The sequence below is a fragment of the Pinus tabuliformis genome, chromosome X (genome assembly GCF_031772625.1).
Source record: "Pinus tabuliformis cultivar Carrire ecotype Pingquan chromosome X, CPIR1, whole genome shotgun sequence".
Classification (NCBI taxonomy): Eukaryota; Viridiplantae; Streptophyta; class Pinopsida; order Pinales; family Pinaceae; genus Pinus; species Pinus tabuliformis.
Window position 1 is genome coordinate 758923683 of NC_142308.1, and position 21754 is coordinate 758945436.

General features: G+C 39.5%; 1 protein-coding gene across 1 annotated transcript in view; it reads right to left on the minus strand.

Moving 5' to 3' along the window:
* The window catches only part of LOC149142079 (putative metal-nicotianamine transporter YSL6), a 446819-nt gene that overhangs the window by 422072 nt on the left and 2993 nt on the right, over nt 1-21754 (minus strand). The window lies entirely within an intron of this gene.

Sequence of the window (21754 nt, forward strand, 5' to 3'; positions counted from 1 at the left end):
CCCAGAAAATCGAATTCTTTGATCAACTTGGTGTATCTCCTACTGACCCTCAAGCCTCTTCTTATACTTTCCCTGTTGACAATTCAACGGCCGAGATTAAGTCCCTAATCAACGGCCGAGATTAAGTCCCTAATCAACGGCTAAGATTAGATTTGGCTTGATCCTCGTTATTTAGAACTTTCTCACCCATATTATATTAATACACATTAATATTTTAATTTTCCTAAGTTTGGACTTAGAGTCTCATAAAAAATATTAATTATTTTAATATCTTTTCATCCGGGTGGAATTTCTCCAAACGATTTCTGGGTCTTGGAAATCTCATGTGCCTTAGCCTCCCCACCAATTTTCATGGCTAAAGCACATCTGATACTACCAAAAATCAACATTTACCAAGTACATTAGAGCACCCACCAACTTATGATAGCTAGTAGGATCAACAAGACTAAAGTCAGAGCTTCTTAACTTCTTGAGATTAGTGATCATGGGAGTCGTCATAGGCTTGAAATCCATCATATCGAACTTTTGTAACAGCTTAAATATGTATTTACCTTGACCCAAATATATCTCACTGAGTTTCTACCAAACTTCCAAGCCCAAGCAATAGTGCATGAGTCCTGTTGTCGCACAGAATGTCTAAGCACCATGACAACGGCTCAGATCGGGGGCTGTCACCCTGATCCCCAATCTCTCTGTTTAAGTTGTCTCCCTACAACAGGCTAAGGGGGGTAGACCCTATGGAAAAGTGGAATGAAGAAGAACTAGTTGGGAACCAACCAGTTCGGGAGACACAGTGAAACGATCAAGTACTTGATTAAGATTTAGCAAGACTTATAGGATTTGATTAGATTTTAAACGATTGATACCAGTGCCTTATGGAGTCAACAATCTTGCTAGGGAAATTAAGACCAAGTAATTGATTAGCAATTGCTGCTTAGACGAATGACTATATTATATGAAATGTAGTTCCTAAAACTAATGTGAGATGCAAGAATCTTGGTTAATTTTAGTTAAATGCCTATTTAAATGTGAAACCTTCAATCCTTTCTATGTTGAGCTTAATTTCGTAGTAATTGGCAGAGAGAATATCAGGAGAAGCACACTAAGGTGTGATTAACGATACCTCTCCTGAAATTTTAACATACTCGGTGCCTCCGGCGCTGCAGAGAACTATGGCTCTGATGACTGCAAGGTCACCATTTTAAGTACTATTAAAACAGGGTTCTGAAGAAAAGACGAATGGAAATCTATCTGTCTATCGACCAAGCTTATGCTTGGAAGTAAATTTTATCTATGCAAAGTTAATTTATATGCAAATGCACCAAAAGATGAGATGAAGTTAGACTCGAGAATGGGAAAACACTTACGTTGTAAAAACCCTCAATTACCCAAATGAAATGCTCGCCTTTTTTTAGATGAAGACTTAGAAAATGAACTCTTGAAGATATTATAGTTAAAACACCAACTTATTTCAAATCTTCTTGATACAATTAACTTGAAAGAGAACAAAATCAACTTTGCAATTCGTTATCAATGTCAACAGATGCTCAAAAAAATACTCAATTTCTGAAATAAAAGATATGCATTTTATCATAATTCCATGATAGAGTACTTAATTTTCAGAAATTAATTTTTAGGACAGAAATAAGAAAAACTTTAAGACAGCAGCAATATGACAATGATAACAGTAACCTATCAATGATATCGTTATGCCAAAAATTTACCGAAATTTTTCCAAACTTGCCCACATGAATTATCAAAAAAATTTATCCTGTTGTGATGTGATTTCCGGAATTATATCAAATCTGATATACTTATTACAGCCAGCAATTAAAACATGAAATAAACCTAATGATGAATGCCCAACTCAAGAAAATAATTCCCTAATGTATTGGACAACTTAGGAACTGATTTTAGGCTAACCCACATGAAATTTTTCCACTATTATATTTCAAACTTCAAAAACAGAATTATTCAGAGATAACAGTGACCCAAAATGTAGATCTAGGCCAAATTCTTGATACACATCAAACATAAATGACTTAATAATGTATTTAGCATTTTTTAAGTTAATTTCAAACCACTTAGATGTGTTTTTCACCACTATTAGAAATATATATAACTGTTGTAACAAACAGTGAGGAAAAAGATGGTTTAGGGATCATACCCTTAGGCCCTAGGCCTTGAAGATCACTTGCCCAAGTTGCCAAAAAAAATTTCAATATCCGAAATGTTAGACTCCGTCTTGTCAGTCAATGAGAGATTGATTCTTCTTCAAAACCCTGTTTTGAAGAAGAAATCATCAAGTCTGTTTAATACATGAAGGATTGGAATAGCTTCCGAGTGGTTGCTGTACATAGGATTGAAATATGAGATAATAGGATACTTAATACTGACAAACATGCAGAATCTTCTTGTGAAGAATAAGAAGATATCCCTGAGTTGGAGGAAAATCCATTGATAATACACATGTATCGGGGTCTTTGCCTCCCAGAAATTCTGGAGGATCCTCACTTCGACTGGCAACATTGGCCTCAGGCTTCTATACCCTTCTCAGAGGATGAATTGGAAGATATTTATATCCTTGATGCTATCAAGGATGCAGAAATGTTGAGACCGGAGTTACCCATAGTACGAGAGGCTTGTATGAGATTTTGAACTATTTAATTCCTTGGAATTATCATTTTTGTTCAGAAATTAGCCAGTTTTATCTCCAGATATAGTCATCCTTACGCAGGTTACAGCTCAGTTTTATCTCCAAATGCAGCTCACAGCACATGATGTGTCTACCATGCTTCAACAAGGGCATAATACTATCATTCTTCTGATTAATAAGAGGATACACTGTACAGATCTACAATTTCTATATACGATATAGAAATGGAACTACACCGGTTTAATTGATGCTTGTCCTTCCATTGAGGCATTGTGTAAAATGGGGAAGAACAGAACATTACAAGCAATTGAACTTGAAAGTGGGCTTGGCTATCAGCGTCGACTTTGGAAATGGTTTCATGGGTGCTACCCGGGTATTTGAAATTGGCGATTCATGGGCGCAGGGCCATATTCCTATATTTCTATAGCCTATGTGGGATTTGCTGCACATATGTGCGCTTTTCTAATTAGTTTTGACATAAGAAGTCTATGCCATCAGACACAATAATATCTATCATTATCTTCAAAGGGCGAGCTTCAGGAGATTCTTCAGTAGTGGACAATAAAGAATAAGTGCAGGAAATATTAAGAACACTACCAGATCAAGAGGAGACCATTCCCAGTAAGGCAGCGGAGTGATTTACTATCGCAGCTCAAAGATTTCAACTTGCAAATGTGCTCACCGACAATTGTCGAGAGATTTTTTTAAGCTGGCTACATTGATTGTTTTTTCAAAGTATGCCAGAGTTTCTTCAAAGTCCAAGAACAGGGTATGACCAATAAAGGGGGTTATGGTGGATTTATTGAATTAGGCAAAGGAAGCAGACTCAAATTCTTAAGTTTCAAACTGGCTACAGGGAGCTCTGCAGTATATTCTATCATTTTAAACTTTGCCTACGATAAATGGAAGGAAAGATGCGTTAACAAGGCTCTAGCAGCGAGGAAGAAAGTAAGAAGATGCGATGTCTGTGATGTCATGTTGGTTCTTCTCAAATCGCCCGCCACAATCGAGAAGAACATATCAATTCGTTCGCCTTTCAATCCATTTTCGTGGTTTCAGCTATGGGAATCTCACACACGCAGGGCCCTCAATTCAAGGATCACAATCTAAATTATTCCCTGGATCTATTTTGTGGACATATTCTGATGGTAGAAGAGCAAATGGTACTCAGAAATGGAAGAAAGTTTTCAATTACAGATGCTCCACAATGACAGATAAACCAAACATGATATGTCCTGTATTAGATGTTTTAACATACTTGAAGTCCACATTAGACACTGTCGAAGGTCCTTCTCACCGATGGTTGAACCTAGGGAACAATAAAAAGGGAACTTGGGACAAGGATAGTATCTTTATGGTAGTTGTAAATGTTTTTGTTCAGAATGACATTGTACATAAGAATGAGTGCTCTCTTTTGATTCAAAAATTGAAATTTATTCAGCAAAGATTTCCAAATCTTAAGGTTTTTGGTATTCAGCATTCTCTTTCATCCACTTCTCCTCAAAACGATGCTAAAGTAAATATGACTATTTTGAAAGAATTTATCACATTTCCTGTTCTTCTGTCTTCTAAGGATTTCAGAAAGGATATAAGTGGAGCATTCTACTTGTTATTCGAAGGTTTTGAGGATCCAATTGCCTATGGTAGAAATGATTCGAAGATTGGCACAATGCTTCCAGCCATTGATGCATATGAAAGAAAATACTTTTGCGAAAATGGAGCACAGCAATCAATGGTAGATTCTAGAGTAGAGTTGGGTTTGGCGGAGAACCCTTCTAAGCCTGTGAAAGAGCCTCTTGTTTGTGATATATGGAAAGAGTTGTTGCTATCATTTCCAGGTTCTGTTTCTGCAGATGAAGATAGGCAACACATATTTTTTTCTGACACTAATCATCATCGAATCATCGTGGCAAATGCAAATGGAAGCGTTTTAGATTGTATTGGTTCCTCTCCAGGGTTTGAGGATGGGACATTTGAGACAGCGAAGATATGTTGCCCCGCTTCATTTTTTTTAGTGCTGATCAAGATTGCCTATATTTTGCAGACTCTGAGAATCATGCAATTAGGAAGGCAGATATGGAGAATAGGACAGTTGACTCATTTGTAGGCTACGACTACATGACATTTCCCAGTTTTATGAAGAATCATTAGATTGAGAGATTCTATGAGTATTTTCAGGCAGATAAGAGCATTCAACCAAATACAACTGGCATAATATGCACAATTGTGAAATTGTTAAAGATTTCAAACAGAAAGCGAAGGTGAAAGTAAAGGATCAAACACCACGAAGACATCGACCACAACAGAAAAATAGGAACCGATCTCCTACTAAGGACTTCAGTTAATGATTCAACACGATCTGCGCTCCAGTTTGTCGACCATCAGAGGATTTTTAGAAGGACGCTGTTTTATTTTAGAATAGAGGAAACGCTCTTTTCCAATTTTATAACTGCAGGTGAAACAGCGCCCCTGTTTTGGGGTCGATTTGTTTTTCCCCTAGCATCGTTTATTTAATGTATTAAAAAATCATTTGTAAAAGGGAGCAGAGGGAGTTTGAAGAGAGAGAGAGAGAGTTCTGAGCGCTGGTGGAGGAGAGAGAACATAGCTTTCATTGTACAGATTTTCACAGAGATTTTAATTAAAAAATGCAGCTCTAACCCCTGAGATTCCTGTGGTATGAAATTTAACATTTGTGTCTTCCTTTGTTTCATATGTAGCCTGTTATGTGTTCATGTCATTTCATGATCGTTTCCATTTGAACAAATGAAGTGTTAAGGTAGAATTCATAATTTATATGCTCTGGCTTTAAGTTTGTTCATATTTAATGTTTTCTTCTGTTTGACAAGGATTCATCCTCTATGCCCTTGTCAGCTCCTCAGCAGTCTTGCCATTCCATTTAATCTCAATTTGATGTTAAACTTTCTTGCCTACCTTGCCTCAGGAGATAACCTGTGTTTTTTATTACATTTCTCTGTTCAAGCTGTTTCTTTGCCCCATGCAGCCCAGAAAAACCCCATCATTTTATTAAAAACCCCTTTTTATCAATTTACTAGCCTAAAATCAGTTTCTTTTAAAGTCATCTCAGCCCCTTTTAGAAAAAAATTTGCTAAGATAGGCTGGAGAGAGCCCTCTCCTGTCCTCGTAGGGCTAGCTACGAGGCTAAGTGGTTTGATGTTGCCTTGGATTTTGCCTTCCTCAGCCTGAGGCCAAATTCGAGCGCTAACACGAAACACAAATTTTTACCAAATTTTCTGCAAAAACCCACCAATGATTAGCTTCAGAAAATCAAATATTCAAATCAGAAATGGAGCAAGGGAATCTAGGGCCAATGAGAGCTAGCACTAGGCCCAATAGAACTAGCATTGGGCTAGGAGAAAGCAGATCTGGGCTTAGAAGCCCCAAAACTTGAAACCCTTGTTCTGAAAAAAAATGATTTTGCTTCGGATCTTCATATTTATTGCAAAATTTTTAATGGTTGGCCTTGTAAAAAAGATTTGGGATAAGATATTGCCCTCCAGGGCCTAGATCTATCGCAAAACCCCTAGATTTGCTTGAAAAATCTCAAATATAAAGATTTACTCGATTGATTTCTCGGATCTATTCCTGCAAACAATTTTTGAGTCCAAATCTTGCCCTCCAGGGTCTAGATCTAGCTCAAATCTGAAGATTTACTTAGCTGATTTCTCAGATCGATTTCTACACAAGCGAAAAGAGAAAAACCCAATACCCAATATGTACAAAAATAAAGAAAATCCCAAAAAACCCAAGTGTTAAAATTCAAAATTATGTTACAAAATTTCATATTTACACAAGTAAATAACACATCTATAAGGATAATTTACAGATCTATACAAATAATTTACAGATCTGAGAAGTATGAATCCAACTCCACTCTCATATATGATAATCTACGACTCTTAATAGCCAGATTTATCAAAATTTCCATAAAATATCTAAAAGATTTTGAAATTTTATAGAGGTAACAACCCAAAAACACCCTACAGAAAAAAGATTATCGTTAGATAAATCTTGAGGCTTATATGAAGTAGGCTCTTCAGAAAATATGTGTTGAGAGTTGGTTGGTCCAACCGAAGACTATCCCCAAATGCTCAATGAGAACCTGAGAAATCTTCTACAAATACTAGATCAACCATCAAATCAAGTAGAGAAATAGAACAACAATAAAAATTCTGAAGAAATAGAGATACCTGCTACTTCAATCAAAATTAAAAATGTAACCCTAGATCGAACAAACTGAATAAGATACATGTACTTAGATTATTCTAAGAGAGTTATTGATTGATAGTTTTCACATAATATTAAGCAGAAATTAAAAACGTTACCATAAATTCATGAAGAGGAACACTACAGCACGTTGAAACCCCAAATACTTTTGCATTAATTCAAAAAAGTATACAAGAGAGCTTGAGAGCTTAGTACAAGATCCAGAGATTAGATGATCTGACTGACAAAATGACCTCCTATTTAAAGATAAATCCTCCAACGGCTAGTTCGAGTAATCCATGTCAAAGCAATCTCGACCGTTGATGAAGATTAAAATTTCTTTTAATCTCATCCGTCGAAATTTTCAATTAAATGCATTTTAATTAATTCAAAAATTAAATTTTTGAATTAATTTCCTCAAAATGTTGACTTTGACTTAACCCCAGGGACCAAAGGCTTAAAATTTAGCAAAATAATTAATTTACCTTAGTCCCTGGACCTCTTAAACTTTAATTTTTTAAGGACCAATGAATTTGGTCTTTGGAGAATTTAAATTTACCTAGGACCTAAAATTAATCGAATTTATGGCTTAGGATTTTAATTAATTTTGGCCAGAAAACTTAATTAACCTATGAGGGGACAAATTATTTTTCTAACCCTCAAGACACTTTACATCATGATTTTTACATTTTTTACATCTCAAAGGGGAAAACCCATTTGCAAAAGACCCTCACAGCCTACCCAGTTTTGCGACACAAAATATAATCCAGCAGATCAAACAATTTGTAATAACCAAATAGTTAGGATTATTCCCAAATCACTTTTACATAGACTCGATCTGGAACATTAGGACTCCCCTAAGATCCCAGTGACAAAATCCATTCCGGCTTTGAGGTAAGGTTGAAGGAAAACTTTGCCGACCATCCGAGAATGGATCGGTGAGACAAAAAACCTCCCGGAATATAGATCGTCAATAGAAAAGTAGGTTTACCTAGGTAATTACATACACGACACGGATCTGCTGAGATTATTTACATTTACACATGCAGATTAGGTTGACATTATAAGATGACGATCAAGTTGAAGATGATAGTTGGATGGCACGAACATGTCGATCGGGCACTATCCGTTTTGCGAAAAAAGGGGGTGTACTGCTATGGGTTGTTGACACGTAGAGGTCAACAAGTCCCAGATCTTTCATTTTGAATTTTGCTGCCAACATTTTTCTTGCAATCTAGTATTTTGCACTCCACCCATGTAATAAACAAATCATCCACATATAGTAGTATAATGACTAGTTCATCCTTCACCACCTTGATGTAGATGTTTGCATCGGCAAAACTTTTGATGAACCCAACTCTTAAGAGATATGCATCCATCTTTGCATACCATGTCCTAGGAGCTTGCTTTAAGCCATATAGGACTTTCTTGAGTCTACAAACATGTGTATCTCTGTTATTTATTTCAAAGCCTTTTGATTGTTCAATGTATACTTCTGCATCAATGGTTCCATTTAGAAATGTTGTTTTGACATCCATTTGATGGATATTCTAACCCATAGTAGCAGCTAGAGAAACCAAAGATCTTATAGTAGTATACCGAGCAGTAGGAGCAAGGGTTTCTTCATAGTATATTCCTTCCTTTTGTGAGAAACCCTTGCGACGAATCTAGATTTGTATTTGTCTATGCTTCCATCAACGGCATGTTTGATTTTGTAAATCCATTTGGAAGTGAGAATTGATTTGTCACTTGGCTTAGGAACTTTTTCCCAAACCCCATTTTTCATGATGGATTGATATTCTTCTTGCATCGCCTTCTTCCATTCTTCTTGATGAGCAGCTTCTTCAAAGGTAGTTGGTTTTGCTTCTTTTAATTTTGTCATGTATGTTACATACCCTAAATTTCTCTTCAGTCTTTTCCTTTCTCTCAAAATTCCTTTAGTTGCTCCATGTCCTTCGACATCTTCAAGTATAGCTTTTCACCAATTTGGCCTCTTCTTTGATTCGGGAATGATTATAGGTTGAATAGGCTCACTTGGTCCCTCGTCTTCTTCTTGGTTTCTAGTTGTATTATCATGATGCTCTTCTTCTTCAAATAGCGATACATCTTCATCGGATTCGATTGGTATATCCTTGGATCTTTTGTAGGCATGATTTTCATCAAATATAACATCCCTGCCAACTTTAATTTTGTCTTCCTTCCTTGATGTAGACTATATAAGCCTTTGATGAAAGGCTATAACCAACGAAGATCCCTTTTATGCTTATAGAATCCAATTTCTTTGGCTTGTCTTTTGGAACATGATTGTATCTGGGACACCCAAAGATTTAGAGATGGTCTACACATGACTTCTTCCCTATGGATGCTTCTTCCAGTGTCATATTATCAAGGATTCTATGACTTCTATATGGTATATACATTGTTGTCATTGTTGCTTCTCCCCATAGAAATTTTGATCAAATATCATAGTTCATATGCATTCTTCAATGGTTCCATTTTTCCTTTCGACAACTCAATTTTGTTCAGGGTTGTAGGAAACAATGAGCTCCCTCTTAATCTGCTTCTTTACAATATGCAATTAATTCTTTTGAAGTGTATTCCCCTCCATTGTCAGATCTCAAATTCTTTATCTTTCTTTCAGTTAAGGTCTCCACTTCGGATCTAAATTCCTTGAACTTTTCAAATATTTCGTCCTTTGTCTTGAAAAGATAAAGCCATGTCTTTCTAGAGTGATCATCAATGAAGGTCACATAGTAAAGATGGCCTTAAGAAATTTATTAGTTATTGGCCCACACACATCAGAATGAATGAGGTTTAGTATCTCCTTAGATCTTGTGTCACTGCTTGTAAGAGGTTTCCTAGTATTCTTACCCAAAGCACATCCCTTGCATACTCCTTCATGTGAAATGTTATCTATTGCAGCTACTAGAAATTATTCTTCTAACTGAAAATTTAATTATGCAGTTTATTTGCTACGGCAAACAACAAATAAAATCACAACTGCAATTTTCACCATAAAAGGACTGCGGAAAATAAAATACTAGAAACTGAGAAATTCTAGCACACAATAATTTTGACAGTTATTTTTGGACAATTGTCCCTAGAAAAAACCCGACTTGGGAAAACCGTTGCAGCAGATTGTTGATTTTTGGTAGCATCGGATGTGCTCTAAGTCTCAAAATTTGCAGGGAGGCTTGGACACATGCATTCTCCAATTCCCAGAAATCGTTTTGGAAAATTCCACCCGGAGACAGTTTTATTAAAATAATTAATTATTTTTAATTGAGGCCTATGTCTAAACTTAAGGAATTAAAATAATTGAAGGGTATTAATCTAACTGTGGGTGAAACTTCTAGAAGAAGACGAGGATCAAGCCAAAATTATCTAAGCCATTGATTAGAAGTTAATCTAGGCCGTTGATTGTCCAACAGAAAGATATAAGAAGAGGCCTGAGGGGCACTTAGAGAACACATCAAGTGAAGATCAAAAGATCGATTTTTTGAAGCAGTGCAGCAGCCGGAGAGAATTTTGAAGTGATATTTTGTAGTGAGGGGAAGGGATAGTAGCCGGTGAGGAGTTTTCCTAGGCTGAAGAGTACAAAGCAAAGAAGATAGAACGACGTCCAAAGAGAGGCTGACACAGGGGCAGTGTAGAGCCTAGAGGGAGATCGAATTCCTGCTGAGGAAATCAAGTTTCAGAACCCGGGAGCCAAGGTGTGAGACCGGGAAGTTGGAAATCGAAGTTTATGGGCAGCAGAGGGTCCGAAGGAGGAGGAGCGCAATCCCTAGTAGAGATGATGCAAAGACTGCGTAGGGTTGATGCAGTAGCACACAGAAGCTGACGCAAAAGGGACGCAAAGCCTCTATTCCAGCGACATCAGAGTCAGATTCTACCAGTGACAAGGTGAGACCATCTCACTACTTGTTTTGTCCAGTTTCTTTCTGTATAGGATAGCTAGTTGGGCATCCAACAAATTGTATTCAGAATTACTACTACATAATAATAAAACCCTCGACTGCTACACTGGTTTTCCCACACTGGGTTTTTCCGGGGACATTTGTCCAAAAATAATTGTGTAGATGTGTTGGGTATTTCTTTCTTGTTCAGTTTCTTGTGTCCGCATATTATTTTAAATAGTGAAGGCTATAGTTGTATTTACTTCGATATTTATCATAGAACGCAGTACATAACTTGCATGGCTTAACAAGTAGGAGAAGTAACATCAGGTTGCTACATGAGGGATTCCGGGTTCAGGAATTTTCACACAGATGAGGATTTTATTATTAATCTTCAGCAGCAATTTTGAGTACAATAATTTAGTTGCCCAACTGGCAATCTAATCTGATATCGTGAGAATTCTCTCACCCCACAGTTATTCTGTGCCTATGAAACTGCCTTCCTAGCCTCTGCGCTGAGCTCCCTGCGTCACCCTCTGCGTTGAACTCCCTACATCACCCTCTGCGCAGAGCTTACACTGTCCCTTCGGAAATTTCGGCCTTCCTTCCTTTTGCATCTCCCGGAAACTAGAAATCTTCTTCCTGGAATGTTGTTGCCCTCCTCTTCCACCTACTACTCACCCTCTGGCTCTATCTTCTCTGCTGAGTTGTTGCTACTGAGAAAATCGAACTGCATGGGCAACTGAGTATCTTCACTGGATTTTCTCTCCATCACCACATCGACTTCCTCTTACAATCCACTATTGGAGAACCAACTGCCAAGATTAAAACTTAATCAAATGTTAGGATCATCTCTGGATCGATCCATGTGAGTTTCTAGATGATTCACGCCTTATCTCATTAATACTGATTAATTAACAATATTCCCTAAGTTTACACTTAGGAAATATTTAAAAATCAGTTAATAATCTAATTGAAACACTTCTAGGCAGAGTTTCCAGAAACGATTTCTGGGTTTTGGAGATCTCATGTATTCTAGCATCTCCACCAAATTCCATGGCTAGAACACATCCGATGCTACAAAAACTAACACTTCCTCTTAGCAAGGAATGTGTTCTAGTTCTACTGCACACCCTGTCTCTGCATCATCTCCTGTCACGCTATTGATGTCTGGCCAAATTTCCCACCAACCACTGTGCAACTCTGATATACCATGAATCTGTGCTACTGCTAGCCTTGTTGAACTGTTGCCAACACTGCATCTGCACTACAACTCCCTCTTCATCTGTTGTTGCTGCAACTACAACATCTACAACTGAAAAGCATCCAAAATAGCTTGTCCTTGCTAATGAAATGGGTTCTCCAACATACCCATCTATTTTCTAAAATAGACAAACTTAACTCTCCCTAGAGAATTCGTGAGTATATTTGCAACCTGCTCTTCTATGGGAATATACAGTAGCTGGACTACTCCACCTTGTACACAATCTCTAATGAAGTGACATCGAATATCGATGTGCTTCGACCTGTCATGAAACACTAGATTTTCAGAGAGATTTATGCAACTCTGATTATCACAATAGAGATTGGTCGCCTCCATCCTCTGCCTGAACAAGCTTACTAGCAGCTTCCGAAACCATATAGCTTCGCACGTAGTTGTGTTGGTTGCCATATACTCTGCTTCTACACAACTCAGTGATACTGACTTCTGCTTCCTGCTACACCAAGAAACAATCTTTAATCCAACACTGAAGCAGGTACTCGGAGGTACTTTTCCTGTCCACTAAACTGTCTACCCAATCTGCATCTATGTACCCACAAATTCTGATATCATCCCTCAAGTATATCTCGATTCTCAATCCATACTCGACTGTGCCGCGAACATGCCTCACCGCTGCCTAATGTACGCTCTTCGACTCTACCATGAACTGACTAAGGGTATTGAGTCTTGACTGCAAAGCAGATATCTGGCCTAGTGTTGACCAAATACATGAGAGACCCAATAAGTTGTTTATACAAGGTGGGGTCGACATCCTTGTCATCTGATGCATCTATCTTCTTCCAGTTGGTGATCATGGGCGTAGACATTGGTCTACAATCCTCCATCCTGAACCTCTTCAAAATATCTGTAGTGTATCTTCTGATGAAATTTCTAAGTATTACCCGTTAGAAATTTTATCTGTATTCTCTGGTTTATTTCGCCTACTTGTTCAATTACTAACAAGTTATTTAACCATATGAACACTGAAATAAACACAATATAGTCTAAACCATCTACAGATCAACAGCTAAAAGAAATAGACAAACACACAAGGGACACCGTTATTTTTGGACAATCGTCCCTGGAAAAACCCAACTTGGGAAAACCGGTGTAGCAATTATGAGGGTTTTATTATTATGCAGTTTTTGCTTGAGTACAACTGGGTGCCAAACTGGCTCACCCGACAAAGAAAAATAACCCAACAATAGTACCTCTCTATTCGAAAGCAGATATTCAGAATGTCTACCCCACAAAACTCTCTCCAGCACAATCTAAAGCTAAACGTCAGCCCTCCTAGCCTCTGCATCAGCCTGAAACCCTCTACATTAGCCTTCTGAGGCTCTGCACAGCCTCTTTGATCCTCTGCGTCACTCTTGCAACCTTTGCATGGATGACGCAGGCCCTTCTGGCCTTTGCGCAGTCCCTGCTAGCCTCTGCGTGGCTCCCTCTGGCTCTGCGTCTGCCTCTCTACCTCTATGTTGGTCTTTCGATATTGCCTCTCTACCTCTCTGCCTCGTACTCACTGCCCCTCGATGCAACTGATCACTAATTCGATTTCTCTTAGCAAGCCCCGCTCTAGAAAATCGAACTGACTGATCACTCTGGTGTGTTCTCTAACTGACCCTTAAACCTCCTTTTATATTTTTCCTGTTGATCCTTCAACGGCCGAGATTACATCTCTAATCAACGGCTAAGATTAGATTTGGCTTGATCCATGTCTTTTGGAACCTTCTAACCCAGTTTTATATTAATATCCATTAATATTTTATTTTTCCTAAGTTTAAACTTAGGAACTCCATTAAAAATATTAATTATTTTAATATCTCCTTAACCGAGTAGAATTTCCCCAAACCATTTCTGGGTCTTGGAGATCTCATGTGCTTTAGCCTCTCCACCAATTTTCATGGCTAGAGCACATCCGATGCTACCCCAAATCAACACTCCCTCCTAGCGAGGACAGTGCTCTAGTAATACTCCACACTGAGCATTACCCTGATTATACAGCACTGGTACTTGTGCTGATGCTAGGCCTCCCCGCCCAGCATCCTTTGCACCGTTGCACCCTGTACTGTTGCCCATGACTCTGCCACTGCCACTGCTCCATCCGTACGACAACTCCCTCTGCATCCGTGTTGTTGTTGGTCCTTTCTCCCAACATTGCATCTACACTGCAACCCCTTCTCATCATGCTGCATCGTGCTACTGCACTGCAACTCAGTTACTCAAAAGTACGTAACTGATCCACCCAAGTACTGACATCCCTGTCAGGCTAGAAACACTCCCGATGCTCTAGTAATACTCGACACTGAGCATTACCCTGATTATACAAAACTGGTACTTGTGTTGATGCTAGGCCTCCCCGCCCAGCATCCTTTGCACCGTTGCATCCTGTACTGCTGCCCATGGCTCTGCCACTACCACTGCTACATCCATACGGCAACTCCCTCCGCATCCATGTTGTTGCTGGTCCTTTCTCCCAACATTGCATCTACACTGCAACCCGTTCTCATCACGCTGCATCATGCTACTGCACTGCAACTCAATTACTGAGAAGTAAGTAACTGCTCCACCCAAGTACTGACATCCCTATCAGACTAGAAACACTCCCGATGCTGAAGCTCTCTCTGTCGCTATCTCATGCTCTCTCTACTGCCTCTGCGCCGCTGCAACAACTTTGTGCCTCTCGCACCGCTACAAACCTCTCTGTGCCATCATGCACTGCTGCAACCTCCTTTGTGCCTCTCGCACTGCTGCAACCCCCTCTGCGTTGCATGGGACTTCTGTACTTCTAGCACTCTCTGCCGCTTCATCCGCATCCGTTTCTACCGACATCCTGCTAATCTCACTTCGGGGCTCCCGTAGCCAGGTATGATCCAAGAGTTTGGGTACCTCAAGGATCCTGCCCCTCATCGCCTGTAGTCTTCTTGACTACAACTCGATGTCTCCCCACCTCTTCTCTAGAGGTACATGAGCACTCATGGCACAATCGTCATCCTCCCCTCATCGCCTGTAGTCTTCTTGACTACAGCTCGATGTCTCCCCACCTCTTCTCTAGAGGTACATGAGCACTCATGGCACAATCGTCATCCTCCTCTACCTCCTTTTCCGCCTTCGTCGGCACTGCCTTGGAGTCAGACACCTCTCCCTTATTCTTCTTCCTCAGACATTGGTTCGCATAATGCCCCAGTTCCCCACAATTGAAGCACTTTATCTTGGAGAGGTCCTTTTTCTTCCTCTTCTCCTGCTTCCTTTTAGATGCCAGAGCTACATCCTCTTCCTCCTCTGTCTTGACCCAGGCTCCTTTACTGCTACTTCCCATCTTGGTCAACCGCCTGATCTCTTCTTGGTGAAGAGCCGCCCACAATTCTTCCCAATCTAGAAGATTCGCTCTGCTCGGAATACTCTGGACGAATGTCTCCCACTCCTCTGAGACTGCGTTTAGAGTGGTCCTCACCATCAATTCCTGATCCGGCTTGGCCTCTATGGAAGTTAGTTGGTCCCGGATCTCCTTCAACCTGCAGAGGAAGTGATTTGACTGCTCCCCCTTCTAAATCTGTTATTACCACAACTGATTCTCCAATAGCATCTTCCTCTGCATGGAAGTGTGCTAATGCAATTTCCTTAAAATGTCTCACATTTCCTGTTTCATCTCCTTCTCGACAATATGTTGGACCACATGATCTTTGACCCCATCAAGGATTATGCATTTCGCCTTGGCCATCAAATTCTCATACCTTTCATTTTCAACTGGGTCAACTGGGATAGCCACGGTTCTCAAGGCGAAGGCCTTAATGCGATGTCAATCTAAAACGGAAAGGATCCTGGCCTTCCAGATGACAAAGTTGGACGCCCCATCAAGCCTGTCTTGATCCCTCATTCTGTTCATGGCCATCTCTCTGCTCTTTCCTTCGAATCCTCTGAGTCTCTACTTCCCTCCTGGAAGTTCTTTCTTCTACTCCTTCTGAGTCGCTACTTCCCTCCTGGAAGTTCTCTGTTAGACTCCCTCTAAGTCTCGATTTCCTTCCTGGAAACCCACCTGCCAACTATCGAGTCACACCTCTCCGATCTCCCATGCACCTGCAGCACTGATCCGGATTTCTTGGCTAGAAATCCACCTAGGTAATGACTCCCTCTACCTTAGTTTTGCCCCATTAGGTACTGTTCTGTCTCGACAGCAACAACACCCCACCAGCGTCACTCCCCACAATCTGCCCACAGCTTCTTATGCCCCAACAACTGAAGGACTAAGCCTCTAGGCTCTACGCAATCCCGGCATTGGCTCAATTGCTCCACTAGCCAACTGCATCAACCCTCCTAGTCTCTGCTTGGCTCTTCATGAGCCTCTTTTGCCCTCCTCAGCCTCTGCGCTGGCCTATCTCTTGCTCGAACTGATGACGCAGGCCCTCTGCGTCAACCCTTCTCTGCTGCTTTCTACAAGGAACAACATCTATCAATAGGGATAATTTTTTTTCTGGCGATGAATGAAGGGTTTTGAGCTCAGCACCTCCTTTAAACTTTAAAATGTTTAAAAAAAATTACGTGCGAAATTGATGAATCTGGCTGTTAAGAGCCTTTCGATTATCAAATCTGGGAGCGGAGTTGGACTCACACTCCCTAGATCTGATAGATCTGTCATTCATGTGCATAGATCTGTAATTATTTTCGGTTTTCTGACTTGGGTTTTCTAGGTTTTAGTTTTTATCATTGTATATATTGTTTGGGTGTTTTCTTGTTGTCGTGCAGCTACAGATCTGAAGAAGAAAACTGTGTAGAGTCCAGATCTAGGCCCTGGAGGGTAAGATCTAGATCTCTGGGGTTCATCAACATCATTTTGCAGGGATTTTATTCAAAAGTCTTTTGCAGTCCAGGGGTTTTTAATTTTTTTAAATCTAGAAACATTTAACGGAGGTTTTCATTGATAAATCTGAAGCATAAAAATACATTGGTGTGAATTTTGGTTTCTAGGTTTATCTTAAATTTTGGGCTACAATTTCTTTGTTCTTTGGGGTTTTCTAAACAGAAAAATTCGAATTTGTTTTTACTGTCTTCATCTTGGGGTTTTCTGGAAAATTTTGAAATTTTTATTGTCTGCGTTTGGGTTTTAAAATGTTTTAATCTGGAAAAAATTTGGGTCTCTTTACCCCTGCCTGCCTGTGCTCTTTACTTCAGTCCCACTACATCAAAACCCTCAGTCCATCTGCAGCCACGAAATCCTACGTGCTGGCATCAACCCTTGTTGTCGTCTTTCTTTCTCCTCCGCACCTGTAGTCCCTTTTCCCTCCACGCTGCTCTGTCCCTCCTTTTCCCTGGCCCAGCTCCTCCTTTCCACAGTCATCCCTCGTTGTGTCATCGTTGCTCCATACGTTGCCCATCTCTCTGCAGCCTTATCCCTTCGCGGCTCCCACAGCTATAGCCCTTCTCCCTGCAGCCGTCTCCTTCATCGTCTGCCATCCTCTCGAGCTCTCGTTTTGTCCCTCATTGCTGCAACTCGCACCCTTTCCGCCTTCGTCCAACTCTTTTCGTCTAACCTGCACAAATAGCAAACACTTACATATGACTTTTCGTTTTATTTTGTATTTCATTTGCATCGTATATGATTAGGGTTAGTAACTTAGTTGTATAAATTTCATTTGATTTTCGACTTAGGTTAGGCCCATTTTATTTATTTTTTAATTCGATTTTATTTTTTCATTTTGTTTTATTTTCGATTTGTTGTTTTGATTTGTTTTTAACTTTTTTATTTAATTTTGATTTTCCTATTTTTTTTATTTTTATTTGATTTTGATTTTCCTATTTTTTTTTAATTTTGATTTATGGCTTTGATTTTATTATGATTTTCATTTAAAAAATCATTAAAAATCCTAAAAATCTAAAACATTTAAAAAATCTTAAAAAATTATTTGGTAATGAAGGAATTAAATTAAAGGGATTTGTGCTTTTACATTAAATATTTTAATGTGGCCTATGGCCCATTAAAATCTTAAAATTTAACCCTTTGATTCAACTCGACTTATTTACTTATCACATTGAAGTTATTCCCTAAGGAATAATTAAAATTAAAATTTGAAGTTCCTTAGTGTTATTTGGTGATTAAATGCATTTTTGATATTTCTCTATTTTCAAGTGTGATAAACATTTTAAATCATATTGACTGTTGGAGAAAGATATTTTGCTAGATTATCCTGCATGTTAAATTTTTGAGCAGTTTACATTTAATCATTCATGATTGTCCTTATTCGTCACATTTGTAAATTGTTCTGGATAACTTGTTATTATTTAGTCTATGGTTAATTCAAATTAAAGGCATTGGTCTGTAGTCATTTTTATCTTATGATCGTGTCTTATTTTAATCTATCTATCTCATTTGACCGAGACTTGCTTTAGATTCATCAAGTTGTCCATCATTAAAATCTCCTAGAGCCTGTGTTTCACAGGCTATCCTCATCCATTTACCTTAGGGACTACCCCCCTTGACTTGTCTAGGAGAGAGTCTAAACGGAGTGACTAAGGATTAAGAGTGACAACCCTTACTATGAGTGTTGTCGCGCTGCCTAGACACTTTGTGCGACAACAAAACCCATGCCTCAAGAAAACAATAACAAATTTATTTTTCTCATTATATTAAGAACATAAAATCATGATTACATATATCATTATGAAGACCGAACCTAGTTACATATATCAATAATTTGTAAGTTATTTCCTTAACCTATCTCCATCCCTCACTACAAGTAGAGGGATCTAATATAATAAAAGAACAATTTTCTTATGGAAGCTTGCCGATTTTTCCCCTTGGCATCCCTTTTCCCCATTTGGAGAAGATTCATGTGATTGCTTGAATGGTTTCATTTCGCTTTGATTTGTTTAAACTTGAGTAGAATAGATCCATAAGTTAAGTCATCTAACTTCTCTTTAATTAGTTTTTCATGCATCCATTTCTTTTACTTAATATGCAATCTTCCTAGACACACAATTTCATTTCTCAACTCTTTAACTTGCCCATTTCATTTAACATGCAATTTAGTTTTTAATATGGAATAATTTCATTGATTAGTTCAACTTGCTAATTCCATCTTGGCACACATCTCTTATGCAGTTACCTCTCTCTTGCAATCATAGGATTTGCTTGTACTAGCAACACGTGCATGTCTTCTAAATTTATTTGATTTAGCTCATCTCTGATTGAGTTGTTTTTCCCCTTCTCTTTTAAACATTTTCATTGTGCAAGTAACATTTCATTAGAAAACTTGTCAATTTGTGCACTAATAATTTCCCGCCAACTTAAGTTGGTTGAAGTAGTTATTAGGGACCCTCCATCCCCTATTGTCTCCTTACTCTAAGATTTGGGCCCGAGCAAGGGTGAGGTCTAAGGAAGGGAGTTGCTTTAAAACTTGTTTTAGATCCTAGGACTCACTTAAGCTAAAATTTGCCAAGATAATTTCACTATACTACAAAGCAAGGTTGATCATTGATGCTTCATATGCTCTTAGTTTGCAAGCATTATTTATTTTGAAGCAATCCTTACTTATTTACTTAGATAGTTGAGCCTTAGGTATCTTTTAGGGTCTACCCCTTGGCTTTGCAAGGAGTAACCCTGGACAAAGGAGTTGAGAATTAAGTGACAACCTCAACTCAAGACTTGCCCCTAAGGGCACACCAAGCGGAGTTAAAAAAATTCTCCACGATAACCATGGTATGTGCTATCTATTTCTATGTCTTCCTCATTATCAAGGATATTCCAATGTCCTCTAAATCCAAACACCACCATCATAATAAAAAATGGAACCAACAATATATATGACTTTGCACCTATCATGTTTGTTGAATCTTGAGGTTGAGAATAACTTGCTTCCGACAATAGAATGATGGAGGAGAATGTTGAAATTTCTAAGTCTAACCCGTTAGAAATTTTCCTGCACTATCTGGTTTATTTTTCCTACTTGTTTAATTACTAAACAAGTTATTTAACCATATAAATACTGAAATAAACACAATGTGGTTTCAACCATCTACAGATCATCAACTAAAAGAAATAGACAAACACACAAGGGGCATCGCTATTTTTGGACAATCATCCCCGGAAAAACCCAACTTGGGAAAACCGGTGCAGCAGTTCTGAGGGTTTTATTATTAAGCATCTTTTCTTGAGAACAACTAGTTGCCAAACTAGCTAACCGACAGAGAAATCACTCTAGCAGTAATACCTCTCTTCGGAAGCAGATATTTTGAAAGTCAGCTCCACGAAACTCTCTCCAGCACCTCTCTAAGGCTCTGCGTCAGCCCTCTTGGTCTTTGTGTCAGCCTGAAACCCTCTGCGTCAACCCTCTGATGCTCTACGCAACCTTCCTGGCCCTCTACTGTCACCTCTGCGTCACTCATGCAGGCCCTCTGGTCCTCTGCGCAGTCACTCTGGCCTCTGCGTGGCTCCAACTAGCTCTGCGTCTACTTCTTTGCCTCTGTGCTGGTTTTCTGGCAATATCTCTGCCTCTCTGCTATGCACTCACTGCCCCTCACTGCAACTCTGATCACTAGTTCGATTTCTCTTAGCAAACCCCGCTCTAGAAAATTGAACTGACTAATCAATCTGGTGTATCTCCAACTGACCCTCAAGCCTCCTCTTATACTTTTTCTGTTGAGTCTTCAATGGCCGAGATTAAATCTCTAATCAATGGATAAGATTATATTTGGCTTGATCCATGTCATTTAGAACCTTGTAACCCAGTTTTATATTAATACCCATTAATATTTTTATTTTCCTAAGTTTAGACTTAGGAACCCATTAAAAATATTAATTATTTTAATATCTCTCTCACTAGGTAGAATTTCCCCAAACCATTTCTGGGTCTTGGAGATTTCATGTGCTTTAGCCTCTCCACCAATTTTCATGGCTAGAGCACATCTGATGCTACCCCAAATCAACACTCCCTCTTAGCGAGGAATGTGCTCTAGTAATGCTCCACCACTGAGCATCACCCTGATCATCCGGCACCGGTACCTGTGTTGATGCTTGGCCTTCCTGCCCAACATCCTCTGCACTGTTGCATCCTGTACTGCTGCCCATGGCTCTACCATTGCCACTACTACATCTATACGACAGCTCCCTCTGCATCCGTGTTGTTGTTGGTCCTTCCTCCCAACACTGCATCTACACTGCAACCCTCTCTCATGATGTTGCATCGTGTTTCCCATAGCACTACCACTGCTACTATTGCACTGCAACTCAGTTACTGAGACGAAGGTAACTGATCTACCCAATTACTTACATCCTTGTCAGGCTAAAAACCCTCCTGATGCTGAAGCTCTCTCTGCTGCTATCATGTGCTCCCTCTATTGTCTCTGCGCTGCTGCAACAACTCTGTGCCTCTCGCATTGCTACAACCCCCACTGCACTGCTACAAATCCCTGCACTCAAGCACTCTTTGTCGCTCCATCCGCATTCGCTTCCACTGACCTCTGCCATCCTGCTACTGTCACTTCGGGGCTCCCATAGCCGAATATGATCCAAGAGTTTGGGTACCTCAAGGATCCTGCCCCTACATCTTTTGTAGTCCTCCTGACTACAGCTCGATGTCTCCCCACCTCTTCTCTAGAGGTACATGAGCACTCATGGCACAATCGTCATCATCCTCTACCTCCTTCTCCGCCTTCGCTGGCGCTGCCTTGGAGTCAGAAGCCTCTCCCTTATTCTTCTTTCTGGGACACTGGGTTGCATAATGG